At 44.4% G+C, this 17926-nt stretch overlaps 1 long non-coding RNA gene across 1 annotated transcript in view; it reads right to left on the reverse strand.

Moving 5' to 3' along the window:
• The window catches only part of LOC108791677, a 20762-nt gene extending 3705 nt beyond the window's left edge, over positions 1-17057 (reverse strand). Inside the window, exons 1-2 of the long non-coding RNA XR_001941519.1 lie at positions 16678-17057; positions 946-949 (exon numbers count right to left, since the gene is read on the reverse strand). This is a non-coding gene — a long non-coding RNA (uncharacterized LOC108791677). The remainder of the gene's footprint in view (positions 1-945; positions 950-16677) is intronic.
• Between the last annotated feature and the right edge of the window lie 869 nt (positions 17058-17926).

Consider the following 17926-nt stretch of genomic DNA (forward strand, 5'->3'; position numbering starts at 1 on the left):
GAGTGTTAAGTAGGGTATACGCGGTTAGCATTTCGAACGAACTAAATCGATTTCGGAACGTTTGTTCGACTTTCTAATCGTTCATGTGGTCAAATCCATGATCGATTTTGGCCGCAGTGATGAAAAAATGAAAATTTTTCTTGATCGAACTACATTTTAACAGTGAATGTGGTTTTCGTTCAGGAAACTCTATTCATTTCAAAATAGAATTTTAAGTAAAAAACGAAAATCAAATAAAATTTAGAACGAATGACAATCGCCAAATCACTGATGGCATTATCAAGATGGGATTTTTCGTAAAAACGTTTGTGCAAAAATCTACCCGTGCATTCCCTACTTTACTTTGCACCTTACTTGTATGGTATTGTTCTTCCTATATCTCTATGTGTTTTATATTTTGTGTTCATTTCATTCTTTTTGATTGAATATATGAATAAATTATATATTATGTATATTAAAAAAATTACTTGTATTACAATTTTTAATCTGGTTAATATATGTGTGTATATATATATATATACATATATATATATACACACACACACACACAAGGGAGTTTTAAAAACTGTCCGCACTCCGGCTGTAGAAATTATTTTAATCAACTTTTAGAAAAGACAAATGCATCATTTTTGACATAATCTCCTTGGTTTTCAATACACTTTGTCCATCTGTCAAAAAGCTTTCGTATTCCCTCATTAAAAAATGTTTTAGTCTGAGCTGAGAGCCACGAATGCACCGCTGTCTTCACTTCTTCATTAGAGGTGAATCTTCATCCTCGTAGGGCTGCTTTCAGGGGACCAAAGAGGTGAAAGTCCGATGGAGCAAGATCAGGACTATAGGGAGGATGCTTTAACATCTCAACTTGTGTGCTCAATGCTGTCATCAGCCATGGTCGTGCGTCTGGCTCCTTCTCGATGGCTAACACTTGTGCAACCTTCCTTGAACTTTTCTACCATACACATTTCTTCACGACAAAACACTTTCTCCATATTGCGCACAAAGCCTCCAATAAATAACAGCACCAGGCACACCCTCAGACCACAAAAAACAAATCACAAGTGGGGCATCCTTTTCTTTTTGCACCGCAGTTACACATGAACTGATGTAACATGTTCACACCTACACCGCAGTGACTGGGGAGAAAGTAGCCCTGAACGGAAAGTGCTGATAAGATGTCCAACAGAAGTTTTAATATAGCCGGAGTGCGGGAACATGCGGGGGGAGGAGTCCGGTAATGTCGATGTCCATGACGTCCATGACGTCCACGACTCCTGCCCCCGTCCCTTCGTTAGCCGACGGAGCCACTTGGGGAAGGGGGAGGAGTCACTTGGGCCAGTAGTGATACAACATAAAACATAAATAAGGACACATGGAGTAGATCATATAATACAGTTGTTGGATTTGCAGATTATTTACCCTGAAGATTTGGGGAAGTTCTGCTGCTCATTGTCTTTGATGTCACAAGGGCCATAAGTAGTTAGCACTACCAATTAGGGTCGTGAAGGCCGGGGTGAGGCGCACGTCCTGGTAAGGTTGGCCTACAGGGGTGAGGGGTGGTGGGAGAGGGGAGATAAGGAGCAAGAGGAGCAGAATGAGGTGATGAGAGTTAAAGAGAAGAGAGAAGAAAGGGAAAAGTGGAGAACTGAAAGGGTGGTGACCACCACCCAGGGGCTGCAGCGCGATGGGCGGTTAGCCATTAAGGGATTGCGTTATCGGATCAAGGGTGGATAGGAAAATGGAGGACCATGGGTCCCATATGGCATGGAATCTCCGAGTGATAGAGAATGGGGATGGTAGTTTGAATAGCGTGGGGCTACGGGCGGGTGAGTTAGGTGTACCTACAATACCCAGTTAGCCGAAGGGGGTGAGTAGAAGGACCAGTAGGGGGAAGGGAGAGGGAGGACAGGGGTGCGGCTGAAAGGGTTTTATAGTAGCCAGGTATGTGGTTCTCAGGCCTAGGTTGCAGGAGGGCAACACCCTCGGTGTGAGACCCAGTTCGGCCAGACAAAAGTGCGGGGATGAGATTGACCAACTAAGGCGCAGAGGGAGTCCCCGATGGTGATGGCCGCTCTGGGTACAGCGGAGAAGAGGCCATTGCACACGTGGTCGGGGTGGCGGCCTTCGTACTGGTCGGAGTGGCGGCCTTTGCACTCGTGCGGTGGAAGATCGCGTAGATTTGCGGGTACATTGCGAGTAGGTGCTTCGTTTGCCCATGGGAGGGGGAGACCAGATCCGGTATGGCAGTGGGGAATGGTGGGGTCGTTCCGCAGAAGATAGCTAAAGAAAAGCAGCCTTAGGTGCCATGGGGAAGAGGAGCTGAATCAGCACACGTCTGCCATGTTCAGCTGCTCAGGCCACGCCCCCTTCATCTGCTTTTCTCTCCTGAAGGAAGGATCCATCTTTGTCCAGGCATCATGCTGGGTCACCACCTAGCTCCGGGAGTAAGATGCCGGCTTGTAGTTGACACAATCATGTAAATCCTGGTTCCTATGCAGTTTTTCACCAATGTCTACTACAGTCTTGCACTTTGTTATTTGCTACATAGTTACAATGTATATTCTGATCATTGGGGGGGGAGGCTGAGGAAATGCCTCACCCTGCCTGGAGCAGGCAGATGACATCATCTCAGCCTAGGCAAAGTCACTGGACTGAAGATCAAGGTTTTTTTTTTTATAAAGATTAAAGTTTTCTTAAGGATTTTTGTAATACTGTATACAAAGTAGGCAAGTAAGACAGTACAGAAAAACAAGGTACTCTCAGATAACAAAGGGTCGACATGTGGTGTGCATTGCAATGGAAAAAGTTTACTCAATCCTACAACTCCTAGGTTGTCGGCCAGCATTTGTGCTGTGCAAAAATACCCCTAAGGCATCTAGAGTGATGGAAAAGAAAGGAGAGAGAAAGAAAAAAAGAGAAAGGAAAGAAAAGGAGGAAAAAAAGTGAAGGAAAAATAGGTGGAAAACTGAAGATGTGCATCGGAGCCCGGGCCCCCCACATCTGTAGTATGTATACATATATATACATGCAAATATACATATATATATATATATACATACACTATACATATAAGTATTTATTTATTTATGTATGTATTTATTTATTTTAATTATTGATTTATTTTAACTGCTACAGATAGTTAGGTTGACAACAATAAGCGGAACTTGTCGGTTGTGCAGAAGTGCAACAACACACTCCACAATTCATAAAATTGAGAATGGCGATCGTGAATGCTAGCTGTGAGCTCTTCCATCCGACAAATAAATTGCATCTCTTCAGTCCATTCCTTCATGGTCGGGGGGACCGAAGACTTCCAGTGTCTTGGTATGACCGTTCTAGCTGCCACAAGGAAAAAGCGGAGTAATCCCTTTTTGGAGGAAGCAAAGGATCCTGGTATCATGGAAAGGAGGGCCATCTGTGGGCTTCGGACGGTCTTCGAACCGGTAAGGGGGTCGTAACTGTGCAAAACAGTGGACCAAAACTTATATATGCCAGGACAGGTCCCCCAAATATGGAGCATTGTCCCTGGGTGTGAGTGACAGCGCCAACATGAGTTGAGAAACCTGAGGGTTGATCTTATGGAGACGGGAGGGGCAGAGGTACCCCCTGGAAAGGATTTTAAAGTTGCGTTCTTGAGCTCTACTAGCGATGGAGAGTTTATGAGTCAAAATAAAGGACTTAGATAGATGTGGAGAAGGAACAAGACATCTCCCTGGCCCAATCCTCCATATATTTAGGTAGGTCCGTAAGATAGGTCGAGAGCAGTAAGCTATATATGGTCGAGATAGGGCGGCGTGGTGCAACACTGTCCACCACAGGAATGAATAGCTAGATTCCTATTGGCTATTTCACTTTGCAATAGCCAATAGCAAACCAGCTATTGCACCCGCCCTCTGCTGCTGTCAATCACTAGAAGAGGACCTGATGGAGAACTTCAGGTCCCCCTCTGCTGATTGGCAGCAGCAGAGGGCGGGTGCAATAGATAGGCGGCCCCCGATGTCAGGAAAAAAAACAAACGATCGCAGAGAAAGGTTTACTCTGCTCGAAAATGTTTCTCTCCCAGGCGGCCAGGAGCCGCTATCTAATAGTGGGAGACTCCCGGGCGACCCCTGGCAAATCGTCATTCGACCCCCGACGGGGTCGCGACCCACAGGTTGAGAACCGCTGCTCTAAGGGCAGGAGATCTCTATGGAGATCACAATGAAGCCAAAGCTGGGAGTAGAAGTCGCGTAATTGAAAGTAGGCCAACCAGTGACCTGGGGCTCTAGTGGAGTCAGTAACTAAGGTAGATAAAGGGCATAATCCATCCTCTTGCAAGAAGATCAATGTTTTTAATGATAAATGGTGGAATTTAAAAACAAAATGCTGCATATTGTGACACGACAGGGATTGATTCAAGCAGACTCATAAAAAATACTTTTCAAGTGTTCTAATTTGCTGAATGACCCTCACCCATCCAAGACACATCCTCACGTGCAGCATTCCCCGCTATTAGGGGACCAGGCCACCGTTGGGTTGTATTATCGCTGAGCCAGCATCATTAATCTTTGCCTTATGTCATACACTTCACTAGTTTCCCTGACAACCAGATGATAAGCAGAAGCTGGTTGCTATGTAATCTGGGAAGTTATTTCTGTCTTACGCTCTGTAAAGCTTTGTGAAGAACCTCCACTGATTGGTGACACCTTGTATGGTTCCTCAGGACAATAATGCAGGTTTGTGGTCAGGCGGGTCACCGGTCTGTTTAGTGCTGATTACTTCAATCAAGACGTTGGATGAAAAGTTAATAATAATCATTAAAGCTCATCATCGCTCAGCACTATTCCGGATCAGAACTCCCCAGACTGAAAAATATATTTACTGGAAATGACAGATTTGTTCATCGATCCGGCCATCTTTTATGTCAGTAGAAGTCAGAATACAGTGCTGATTGCCACAAAGCAAAAGAGTCCATTTCTTAAAGTGTGTCTAAACCCAAGAACAATATTTGTTAACACTGTGCATGTGCGTTGAGGACGCCATTAAAAAATGAATAACTCTGCAACACAAATATCGCACATGAATGTGCATCATAAGGCACGCCCCATCACATGCTTATAGTTCCACTATACCAGGGTTAGTGAATTAAAATTCAAGGAGGTCCAGTGAGTAAAATTTTCATCAAGCCGAGGTCCAAAGTGCAGTCCAGACAGAACGGTCGCTCAGCCCGTGTCCGGACCGTGGTCAGCCATTTAGTGACCCCTGTCCTATATCATTCTCTTTCCCCTCACTTAACAAAGACAGTGATGTTGTCACTTCTGCCCTCTACACTACTACATGTAGAAGATGCTCTCATGTTGCCATGGTAAATGACAGCATCACTATTGTCATAGTGACAGTATCAGCATGCACCTAAAGCCTGGATCTGGCCTTGTTTTTCAGGGTGCAGATCATTAAAGAGATAGGCCCCCCCGCTGGCCGAACCCCTTTTTCTCCTCCTGTCTCCCCACAGACAGCATGAGTACCCTCCCCCCCGTTTCTCATGTCAAAGGTAGGATGCATTCGGTTAATGACCTCCACCTCACACTGCAGCCTCATGGCTCCACAGTACCCGGTCCAGCGGCCCTGCTCTTCCAGGGGTGACAGAGAGCGGGCCAGACAAATGCCGCTCTATCCAGCCACGTCTCCAACAAATTTGTGTTCCCGCTCTGCACAAATGGTTGGGGTAGGTGGGGCGAGGAAGTGCTGGAGACCCGCATGGGTTATGGCTGGCAGTGCATGCACTGGCCTCCTAGACCGGTGTATCCACTGTCCTGCAGCCATAACCCAGTGTGGGTTGGGGATCGTGGTCTGGACAGAGCCGCCACTCGATCCGTGACTGGACCACAGCCCACCATTTGATGACCCCTGCCTAATACACATGCATTGGCGGGCAGCAGGTGATGAAATATGGCTTGTTGGGGTTGACCTCCATAGGAAGAAGTGGCAAATGTGTATATGAGTATACAGCTCATTTGTGCATGCTCAGAAAGTATTGAGTGAGTCAGGTGGCTCACATTGCAGCCATAGAATTAGCATTTTCTGAAGGAGGGCTATGAAGTATTTCCAAGGAAAACAAGGAAGACATGCCAAGGACAAGTGCCTCAAAGAAGAGTTCTGATTTGTTAATATTGGCTCTTTGTCTTATCCAGTAGCCCAAAATAAGCCAACCAATCAGGTTTCAGCTTGCATTATGTCAGTGTAGTCAGGAAGGTTTATGTCTTGCTTTGGCTTACTACAGACAAAGAGACCTCCAAATGGAATGACACGTGTGCAGAGATCAGAACTGATCCTGGGGATGTACGTGGTATACAAGTGACCGGGGTCAATTCTGTCTCCTCCATAGAAGAGGGAATGGTGGAGGATAGTGCAGAAGTCATCCAGTACTCATAGATCTCTGCAGGCAGAAACAATGCTGCCTTGAAACCCTACATGGCCTAATGTGTATCACAGAGATCATACAGGCTCATTTAAAGGCATATTCCACTTTTTGCAAAACAATTAATAAAAAATGTGCATTTATCTTTTTTTTTTTTTGCATTGAAGACAGCAAAGCTGGTTACTGTGATCACTGGATCATGGGTGCAATGTCCAGGCTCCTGCAAACTCTTCCTCTAGCCCAAGGTCCATCATGAGAATGAACTCCAGTGGCGCGAGGCAGAGGGTACGCAAAACTGATTTTTCGGTTCCCAGTAATAAACAGAGTACGGAGTAAACACCAGTACATTTCCTTCTGCCAGGGAGCTGCAGTCGCTGCGTACAGCTTTCCATAGAAGTCAATGACTGTACGCGGGTATGCAACAGTACTTGTGTACAGCCACATATCCGTACAGACGTAAATCGCTCCGGAAACCTGCCTCCAGGGATGTAAGTTCGTATGGATACAGAGCTGTGCACAGGTACTGGCATATACCCAAGCATGACTATTGACTCTATTGCAGGCTGTACACAGCAACCGTGACTCCCTGGTGCAGGGAAAATACGCTGGTATTCACTTTGTATGGGCTTAGTTGCCGTTTCCGTCAGTCCTTCCAGTGCTGATGCCGATCTCTGATCCACAGCAGACTCCTCGTGTCCCAGTGTCTATGCGACGTGCGTGCTCCCGGCTGCGTCCATTGAGCTTCAGTGTCTGTTTTCTCCCCTCTACTGCCCACACGCCGGCCTACTTCTTTACAGCCGTTCAGGAGGTGGGAGTGCTTCAGCCAGGAGCAAGCGGTGCTGGAAGAGGTAAGTAATTAGGTATTTCCCTCATTTTTTTGTAATACTTATTTAATCATGGAGCATTTATACTTGCTAGTAGTAGATACATGCCAAAAAGAAGAAACTTTAATGTCCATGCTTTTGGAAAGGAATATCCAACCAGCTCAATTAGGTGTGATGGTCAGGTTCCACAAACTTTTGCCCATATAGTGTATCTATCAACACATTGAATATGTTTTTGAACAGGGTGTCAGATCTGAAGACTGGAGATCAAAGTCCATTAATCCGCTGACAACACTTCACATGAACTGATAATATTATCAGACGTTCCTTGGCTTCTCCAGTTCATCAGCTGCTGATATATGGGGACCAGCGCAGGTCTACTGCAGGACTACAGACAGCACGGAATACGCAAGAAGTCTCAGGCACAGATGCTCAGTGTACAGGCAGCCCTCAGGAGGAATGTTCCAACACACGCTCACTGTTATTTGGAGAAATAGGCAAAGTAATTCCTAAATTATTAATACACCTCCAAACATAAAATAGAATGTAATGCTCAATTAAAGTGAGAAAATAAACCAATTTCCCTGAGATACTTTTGTTTATTCTGTAGAACTGCAGAAAATTATCTCTTAAATACAACTTTATCTTTATTAAAAGGAAACATATTGTGTTCTTTACATTTATCTCAATGCTAAACTCCAGAAATGTATTATTACAAGCTGTAATCAATTGCATAGCAACTCTCATTCTGGGAGAGAGAGTGGAAGCTCTGTGAGCCAGTCAGTTTGGGCTGCAGTGCACATGTGCTGCTCAGGAAAATGATGATAGAAAAGAGTGCAGAGTAAGCATCCCATTACTGTCCTATCAACAGGCTGGGGTGTGTTCTGGTCCATGATGTGCTGCAGTGAAGTTGAGATTACTGTGCAGATAATCAGCATCAGGCAGGCAGACCATAGATAGCATTTGAAACAATTCCTTGTGCTGCCCTGTGGTACCTGCACCCAGCTGTGTATTTCTTATGGACTCTTATACCACCAAGTCTATAAGCAGAGTGGGGAGGGTAGGTCTGACTCAGGATACCTGATAGACAAAGATGACTGACCCAAATTTGGCCATACACTGCTCCAATTACAAACAAGTCCTATTGACTCGGACAACATTTGAGCAGTGTCTGGCCCAGTTGGCACTTTTCCATTTGACAAAAGTTGCTTTTCAATTGACCTTTGATGATGGAGCCAGTCTGAAAATGCTCAGACGATCAGCCAATCAGCTTCAGTCACTTTTGGGGTATTCTATAAATTGTTGAGAGTGCCCGCTGCACACTATAGAGCGTTGTGACCAATGGAGATAAGATAGGTGCTCTAAGACTGACCTCCATGGATGGTGCCGTGCAGAACCTCAGAGATGTGAAGATAGGTCACCAGCACGCCAGAATGCAAAGAAAATATATTTTATTGCAAATAAAGTCACATAGGTCAAAATTGCCAACGTTTTAGGGCCATGCAGGATCCCTTCCTCCTGTCACCTTGATAAAAGGGGCCCTGCTAGGCTCCCGAAACATTGCCAATTTGACCTATGTGACATTATTTGTAATAAATGATCATTTTTTTTGCATGTTGGAGTGCTGGTGACCTATCTCCACATATCTGTTTGAGTATTCTAACATCAGCACACCCAGTATACAATAGCCCAGGAAGGGGAGGGGGTATTTCTCCATCCACGCAGTTTACCATGGATGGGGGAATCAATGGTTTTTCCTCAGGCTGAACGAGACAAAATAGGTGTATGGCAGCTTTAGGCAGACCGCCCCCACCCAGCTATACCTTGGACCCTGTCTGGCATTAGCTGTAAGCTCACTGGCACACGGCTGGGTTCAGGATTAGTGATGAGCCGAACACCCCCGTGTTCGGTTCTAACTCGAACTTTCGAACATGGAAAAAGTTCAGATTCAACAACAATTCTGGGCAACTAGTGAAACCAATCATGAACACGTAATACGGAACAATGCAACACTTGAGGATCCAAGGAGCATGCAGTTGGTGTGTTTGTAAATTTCTCTACTGCATCCCTGCATCAGGTAAGCAAAAAGGGTCTTGCAGATGGAGGAAACCTGAAGCCTTGAGCAGGTAGGCTGTGCTCCGTATATATACTAAGGGTAGCCAAATGACTGACCCTCCAGCTGTGGTGAAGCATATTCCTCTGGGAGATATGCCTGGGCTATCAGTCTTGCAATGCATCCTCAAATTTGTCATTTCACCACAGCTGGAGGGCCAACATTTAACTACCCCTGCTATATACACTTCTTTAGTAATAAAGGCCTTAATTTAACCCTTAATTTCACTGTGGAAAAAAAAATCAACTTTTGTGTAATACTCCCTGACAGCCAGTAGATGTCACAATGGCTACAGTCACACAAGGTGAGGTTTGGTCTATGACCCAAGTCTCACCTGATAAGACCATACCTGCATGGTACGAAACTCATAGATGAGCTGAGCCACTAAATTGTGTTTAAATTGCAGTCAACACTGTTATTATTACAGGTATTTATATAGCTGTGACAATTTATGCAGCACTTTACATGCAGAACATTTATGTCTCTGCCCCAAGGAGCTTACAATCTAAGGGCCCTATCTCACATGCATACATACAGGGCAATTTAGACAGGAGCCAATTAACCTTCCAGCATGTCTTTGGAGTATGGGAAGAAACCAAGGCAAGCACAGGGAGAACATGCAAACTCCTTGCAGATAGTGTCCTGACCAGGATGCGAACTGGAAACCCCCAGTGCTGCAAGGCAGAAGTGCTCACCACTAAGGAGTGGGTAAGGGTTAGGACCGATCTCAGTTATTTTTTCTTGTTGTGGCCCATCAGGGAGATTTCCATGTTTTTCTCCATTCCAGTTACAACCGGAATCTCTTGACAATGAGGGCAAATCCAATCTTAGACATTTGTTACTAATAGTGGTGTTCCCGCAAGACAAGACACAGAGAGCACCTCCATCGCATAAAAACTTTTTAATAAACGAATAAAAAAAATGGTATAAAAGGTACTCACAAAGGGCGAATAAAAACAGGCATAAAAAGCCTCCTTCCTCAGAACCAATTGGTTCTGAGGAAGGAGGCTTGACCTCTGAAACGCGTAAACCACTTCACTACCAGGGAAGACGAACAGCCGGTGGATATGCACCTTTCGTTCTGACCCTTTTATGCCTGTTTTTATTCGCCCTTTGTGAGTACCTTTTATACCATTTTTTTTATTCGTTTATTAAAAAGTTTTTATGCGATGGAGGTGCTCTCTGTGTCTTGTCTTGCAGTGCTGAGGTTGTTCTGAACCTGGTGAGAGCCGCCCCGTTATCGCCCTGCACTCCTGAACATCATTGATTAATACTCTCTTGAACCAAAATCTGCTGGCGCTGTGTTTGATTTTGTCTAGTGGTGTTCCCATTGGATGATTTGCTTTCACCTCCTGTTGCAGGAGACCAGCATAAAATTTTGGAGTAGCTACCACTTCCTGTCCAGGGCACCAGGACAAATAGAAAAGGGTAAATCTCCCCAGTATGGACATTGACAACCTGACAAAAGGTTCAACCTTTCTCTACCAAATAAAGACACACGTCTTGTGTTGGCTAGAGGTGCACTAAAGCTGGCCATAATTTTAGCTTTTTTTTCTTGTTCAGCCTTGTTTGGTTCTCCCATCCACGCTACACAGCAAGGGAGAATCCCGATCACCTGCCAACCATTGTATTCTAACAGCCGGCACCCACAAGAGTCACTGTTCAGCCAACAATTTTTGCCCTTCAAACGTTCAATGAGCAAATCTAGGCAACAAGTAAAATAAATTGGTCAGCTTTACGTGCTAGCTATAAAAAAGTAACTCTGCTTCTAAGTAACATGGGGGATGCCATTGCTGACCTCTTATTCAAAAGATGCTGGTCATGCTAAACCTTTGCTTCAGGTTTTTTTCCCCCTCTGGCACAGGGTATGCTGATAAGGAGATCCACATTTTCTCTGGCATTCTTAATCTTTATACTTACTCACCGTCAATAAAGACAGTCGGCATAAAAGCCCATAGCCTCTAACTAGCATTGATCAAGTTCATTAATATCTCTCGCATGGCAGGTTTACTGTAAATTCTGCATTTTTTGTAGAGTTTGTAACAGTCAGACCTTCTGTTGAGTGTTTATTGATGTCCTTGTCCTCATTGGGAAGATTTCACTTCACTTCCTGTCCAGGTGATGCCAAGACAACAAATGAAAAGGAACAGGTACTGTATCACTGGGACAGGAAGATACAGAGGGCAGGAAAAACCTGACAGATGTTCTAACCTCTCCCCTCGCTCCTATATACTATGTGCTTCTGCTGCTAAATCCCCAGGAGAGATAAATCCCATCACTTCATGCCATGTCTGTAGTCTCTAACCATCCCTTGCAGCATGCCTATAATCTGTAACCATACTTCTAGCATGTCCATAGTCTCTAGCCATCTCTTATGGCATGTCTGTAGTCTCTAACCATTGTTATATCATGTCCATAGTCTCTAACCAGCTCATATAGCATGCCTGTAGTCTCTAACCTTCCTTATAGCATGTGCATAATCCTTAATCATCTCCTATAGCATCCTATAGACTCTAACCAACTCTTATAGCCTGCCCATAGTCTCTAACCATCTTATAGCATGCACCTAGTCTTTTACCATCTCTTACAGCATGCCCATAGTCTCTAAACCAGGGGTGCCCACAATTTTTTGTGTTAAGATCTACTTTTCAAATGTCGAGCTACATGAGATCTACCAACAAAAAAAACCTCCCTCAATCTCTCTTTCCTGGCTGTTTCTCATTGCTCATCCTCCTGGCTGTCTCTCCTCGCTCTCTATCTCCTGGCTGTCATTCCTCGTTTTCTCTCCTGGCTGTCTTTCTTCGCTCTCTTGGCTGTCTCTCCTCTCTCTTTCCTGGCTGTCTTCCCTGGCTCTCTCTCCTGGCCCACCTTGCTGTATTTTGCAAACAGTGTAGTGCAACAGGCTGTGTAAACTAATATTCTTTGATGTAATACATAGCACTTCAACCACCAGTATCCACCAGAAAGCTGTCAGGGAGCTTGGCTCAGCAGACTCAGGCTAATAGGTAATCATGTGTGCACAGCTAAATAAATATACCAAAATAGAATAAAGGGGCCGCCATTCACAACCTTCGTGATCTACCAGCATCAGCTTTGAGAGCTACTGGTAGATCACCATCTACCTAATCGGCACCCCTGCAAACCATCTCAAGTTGCAGGACTGCAGTGCGCAACAGTTTTCTGTAGCACTACATTCAATTAACATTATATCTGGCCCTCTGGTGAGGTCAGGGGCTGCACTTGAGGCTCCCTATATGGTGTAAGTTGATCTAAACTGTTCTAACTCCTTACCACTCCTTCCAAAACTAGTGTTGGAGGAAATTCAGTCATCTACTTAGCACATACATCAGATACAAACAAGAATCTATGCTATGGTTTTCATTTACCTTAGAATGAAACACAAAGGAAGACACAGTGCAAGTACAAGGTAAATCCGTTATATTTTCTCAGGACAACTGTTCATATATACATTTAATAAAAACAAAGAAAGGAGTCAGTCTAACAAAAGAAAATAATTCCCCAACTAACAAGACAGAATTGCTGAACACAGAACTTTGCTCTATTGAGGCTGTAGATCGCAGAAAATAAGGAGCCCTCCGAAGCAGATACAGTCACACTGATAAGATGGCGAGGACTCCAGGAAGACGTCAGTTTTACCGGTCGGATGGTTAATCTATATTGGGTTATATTTCTATATAAGGCAAACCTCAACTATTGTAACTGCAATGCAGTGGTTCATCCCTTCCTTCCTTTATGATTGATCGAGTACATTCAGATGGTGGATGGTTGTCCAGGATACGTCCCTTCTAGAAATTAGGTCATGGTATGGTATTGGTAAATGGCAGGGCTCATGTCTGAGGCAGAAAAGTCAAGGCTTACACCATCTGGATTCAGTGCCCAGGATGGAGGCTCCCAGAGCATTTTGGGTGGTTTTAAGGGAATATGCAGTAACATTTTCTTGCTTGATCATGAACCATATTGATAGTAAGGAGAAATGTAAGAGACATCTTCACCAGCAATATGGGAGCCAAAAATAATTTAAAGTAGATCGGGTCAACCACCAATTTTTACCTGTCCGGCTAAATAACCCAAGCATGGCCTATCAGAGCTTATTCAAGCCCTGAACAGTCCCTTATGGTTGTTGGGTTCTACATACCATACTGGCCTGAGCATGCCCTGTCAGCTAGAGGCTCTTTCTCCAAGTGTCAGTATCCACTGGCTGCTATTATAATACAATCCTTTAAGTACAGGCTTCTAAAGAACTTCAAATCTCAACATGTACTAGGGAAAGCTCCTAGGAAGGACCTAGATCTGACTCATTTTTCCCAAGGGTGCTACCAGGGCAGTTTTAACCATAATAAAAATGGGGCAGATTCTTTAGACCCACCCAATTGCAGGGGGACGGGGGACACAAAGTCCTCAACAGACTTGGATTTTAGGAGTTTAGATTGCCCTGCCTATGTCCTGTTGCAGTAATTGACAAAGTGGGACACGTCCTTATAAACTCCACCAACATAGTGATGTATGCCAATTACAACGAAGGACAGTGGGACATGCATAGTGAACTATATACCCAAAACCCTGCATTTTTGGGAGGTCTGGTGAATGGTATTAAGCAGGACCTGTGATATATTGCCCCTGGTCCACCCATTTCTAAAAATGGCCAGCTTGCTCTTATGTCATCACCAATGACCGATACCAGCTGTCGCAAAGGTCATAATGGAGGCACTGGACGTACTGTCAGAATTTCAAGGGGCTCACACAGTGGACCATTGGAGCAGGGAAGCCATCAGGCACTTTGTTGTCCCTGTAATACCATGTGCCTTGCACAGGCAAGATACAGGTCCAATTTGCCTGTGTTCCCTGTGCTAACATTTAGCTTCAAAATCAACAAAAAACATATAGTTAAACTGAGGTGCCCAAACTTTTTAATGCAGTTTCAAGTGCCACAGACCCTCCTTATAGTGAAGTTAGTAAATAAAAAAAAAAAAAAACCTTGTGCACCTACCGCTAGTGTCTTACTTTTGCAGAAATACCTGCTCCTGCAATTCACATATGGCCCCACTGTCTGCCGACTCTGGCTGGGGGTCAAGGAAGGAGTTGGGAAGGTGGGTACAGTGCCAAAGTGTGATTTGTAACAGCACCAATCAGGGTGCTTCAGCTGGCAGCAATACATAGCAGCTTGGCTTCAGACATTTTTTTTTACTCCTCATTTTGAGGTTTTTCCTGCTTTTTGTTTAAAGAAAACCAGTCACAATTGGGTTTATGCAAGAATTTGAATATTCCATCTTAAATGATTGCAAGTGAGCACTCTTCCTAATAAAAGATGTTTGTTTCCTGTTATTTAGCCTGAGCCAGATGCTTGAGTGTAAGAGGATAGGTGACAGTAGCGGCCATGAAAGTTGCCTGATTTCAGTGATTACAGGCAAAATAGATTTATCCGCAAAAATACAATCTCCATGGAAATTAGTCTAATGTGGCACAGCCTAAATGAAATTTGCTAAAACAAAAATGACTAGGGATGCACCGATACCAGTATTTTGGTACCGAGTACAAATAAATATTTTTTTCGGTACTCGCCAATACCAATTACCGAGTACCGTTAGTCCCATTCAAGAAGCCAGGTGGCGTGTAATGACTCGCCGCTTGGCTTCCAGATTAACAAGAAAGCCGTCCCATACGAATCCCCATAATAATAGTAATATCCAGCACGACTCTGCAGTGCGGATCTCTGTCCCCTCTTACCTCGGCATGTCCTGCCTGTCACCCCTCCAGCCAGGAGGGTCCTTCCTCCGGTACCCAGCCGGAGCCGTCTTGCTGGCCAATCATTGAAGCCGGGCACCGTGTAATGACGCGGCGCCCTGCTTTCTGATTGGCCGGCTCCATGCTCCCTCGTCATGAGATGACGAGGGAGCGTGAAGCAGGCTTCCTGGCCAATCAGAATGCCGGGTGCTGCGTCATTACGCAGCGCCCGGCTTCCTGATTGGCCGGGAAGTCGGCTCCATGCTCTCTCATCATAAGTGACGAGAGAGCATGGAGCTGCTTCCCAGCCAATCAGGAAACCGGGCAACGTATAATGACGTACTGCCCGGCTTCCTGATACAGGAAGTATCGGGCTAGGCATCGGAGCATTTGGGCGAGTACGAGTACTCGCACAAATACTCGGTGTCACTGGGATACAGCCAAGTAGCCTGCGGAATCGCGCGACGGTCGCGCAATTTTTTTACCGCGAATCGCGGTAAAAAAAACGCGTGACGGTCGCGCGACAGACGTGCATGCGTAATACGCCTAGGTGTGAACCCAGCCTTAGTGAGTTTGAATAAGAGGTTGGGATGATGTGTTGTAGAGACACATGTAGAGGAGTGCATTTAGGTGGTTCTTGTGACCAAATAAGTTAGGTAGAGGTGGTTAGCTTGTGAGATAGATTTATTTTCTCAACAAAATATTGCCTAAGAATTGTGAAAACGAGAGGCCAACTTTTCGTCAATTTGACCAAAATCACTGTTCAACCCTGCTCCTGAGTGTGTATAACTGCCCGTGTGTTACTTTGACTCTGTTACACACGTTCAAGGGTTGGGAGGCAGCATATGAGCCCAGATATGTGACACGACTACAACCACCAGACTTGTGTTGATGGCTGACCCATCACTTGAAACTTGAGCTGAAGAATAATGCTTGAGTATATGTAAAGCTACACAAGTGGATGAATACCAACCTTTAATAAGAAAGCCTCTACAGTTTTAGTAAATTGGAAATTAACTCAAAAAGTGAAGATTTGCTCCGTTAGAGAAAACGTTGACATTTAAACTGTGCCTAAACAGTACCGTGAAAAAAACAAACTACCCTTTGTCTGGAATGCCTCCTGAAAAATAGCAGTGCCCATACTGATATGTGAGAGTGCCTTGGCATTCCTGTATCTACAGAGGCTGTAAATCTGCAGTGTGAGATCTAATTCACTGCTGCCTCTGACTGCTAGTCTCAGGAAATCTGGGGTGAGATTTGGTGATGTCACTACTGTGCTGCTCACTGTTCTCCTTGCTGGAGGCACAGAGCTATCAGTAAGCAAAGCCCTGCCCCTATCAAGATGACCACCGCCACCACCACACAGTAAAGAACAAGGTATAGTAAGTAATGGGGAAAAGATCAGCTGCAGGGAGACCCCGGGCAATACTGGTGACTAGTCTTTTGTCATCTGCCTGCCTTTTGTTGGGCACAGTCTCCACAGTCCAGTTCCTCTAAGAGTGTACATTCTAATTCTTGCATTAGCCCAGTCATGACAAGTTCTCTTCCAGGTAGGGATGACTATTACATTATATAGTAATCTTCTAGACAGTCTATGACATAACTTTTATTGTCTATAAAGCACCAAAAATTGCTTCCAATATCCATTTAAATACTTTCTTTCACAATATAAAATTATATATGTGCTATTACTACACCTTCATATTTAACACCTACTTAAACTTGTGCTGTGATAAAAGCAAATACAATTCTCATTTTTTTAAACATGGAAATACATTTTCTTTTTATCTTATTACCCAAAGAAAAGAAAAAAACAAAACAGGTCAATATTTTACACTGGAAAACAGTTATACTTTGTAGTTTCTCTCCAAAAACTAAGGCGTGAACAGGATAACATTGCAAAGCAGAGCTGGTTTCACTTAAAGGGAATTATAAACATAGCCAATGATTGGTTTTGGGTGGAGAAATATAAGGACATTGGATTGTCCAAAAACCGCGAGGGGGATGTGCAACAAAAATTGACATTTCAGACACCAGTGAAATTTGGCACACCGAGTCAGCCACAGATTACGCTTGATGCAATGAGATTTCTTTGGTGCTCCAAACCAAAGTTCCATCATCAAGATGAGTGAAGGACTAAAGAATATGTAATCCCCATTAAAAAAAAAAAAAAAGCTGTGCTGGGGGGGAACTTAAGATGCAGAAATCTTAAAAAAGACCCTGTTGCCTTGCCCATGCCATAACCACCTTTACAGTGTTCCTCCCCTGCTCCTTCCTCTATCTTCGCCACCACCAAAATACCAAATGTTACATCCTGTAATCAGCTCCTCTAATGCCCTCCCTCATGATGCAGCGAATTGCTAGGCCTGATCATTGAATCATGAGATACGTCATTAGAGGAGCCGATTTACAAAAGGAAGTACCAAGCACTGTCAGATGATGGAATTGGGGTGATGTCCCTGCTCCCTCTAAGCTCTAACATTTGGTATTTTGGTGGCAGCCAAGATAGAGGAAGGACCAGAGGAGGAACACTGTAAAGGTCACAAGTCATGGCATGGGCAAGGCAACAGGGTCTTTTGAAGATTTCTGCATCTGAGTTCCCCCCAGCACAGCTTTCTTGAAAGAGGATTACATATTATATAGTCCTTCACTCATCTTGACGATAGAACTCGGTTTGGAGCTCCAAAGAAATCTCATCTTGCACCTGCAGCCAAGGAAGGAGTAGTGGGGGATCTCTGGAAATGTGAGTATAAATAGGTGGGTGGGCTTTACCAAAACCTTGTCAGTTTTCCCTTAATAGGCAATGTGACAGGGTCTCTTTATTGCCAGGATCCCAAGGGATAAGTCAGTGAG

Source organism: Nanorana parkeri, unplaced genomic scaffold (genome assembly GCF_000935625.1).
Source record: "Nanorana parkeri isolate BGI_ZX_2015 unplaced genomic scaffold, ASM93562v1 scaffold566, whole genome shotgun sequence".
Classification (NCBI taxonomy): Eukaryota; Metazoa; Chordata; class Amphibia; order Anura; family Dicroglossidae; genus Nanorana; species Nanorana parkeri.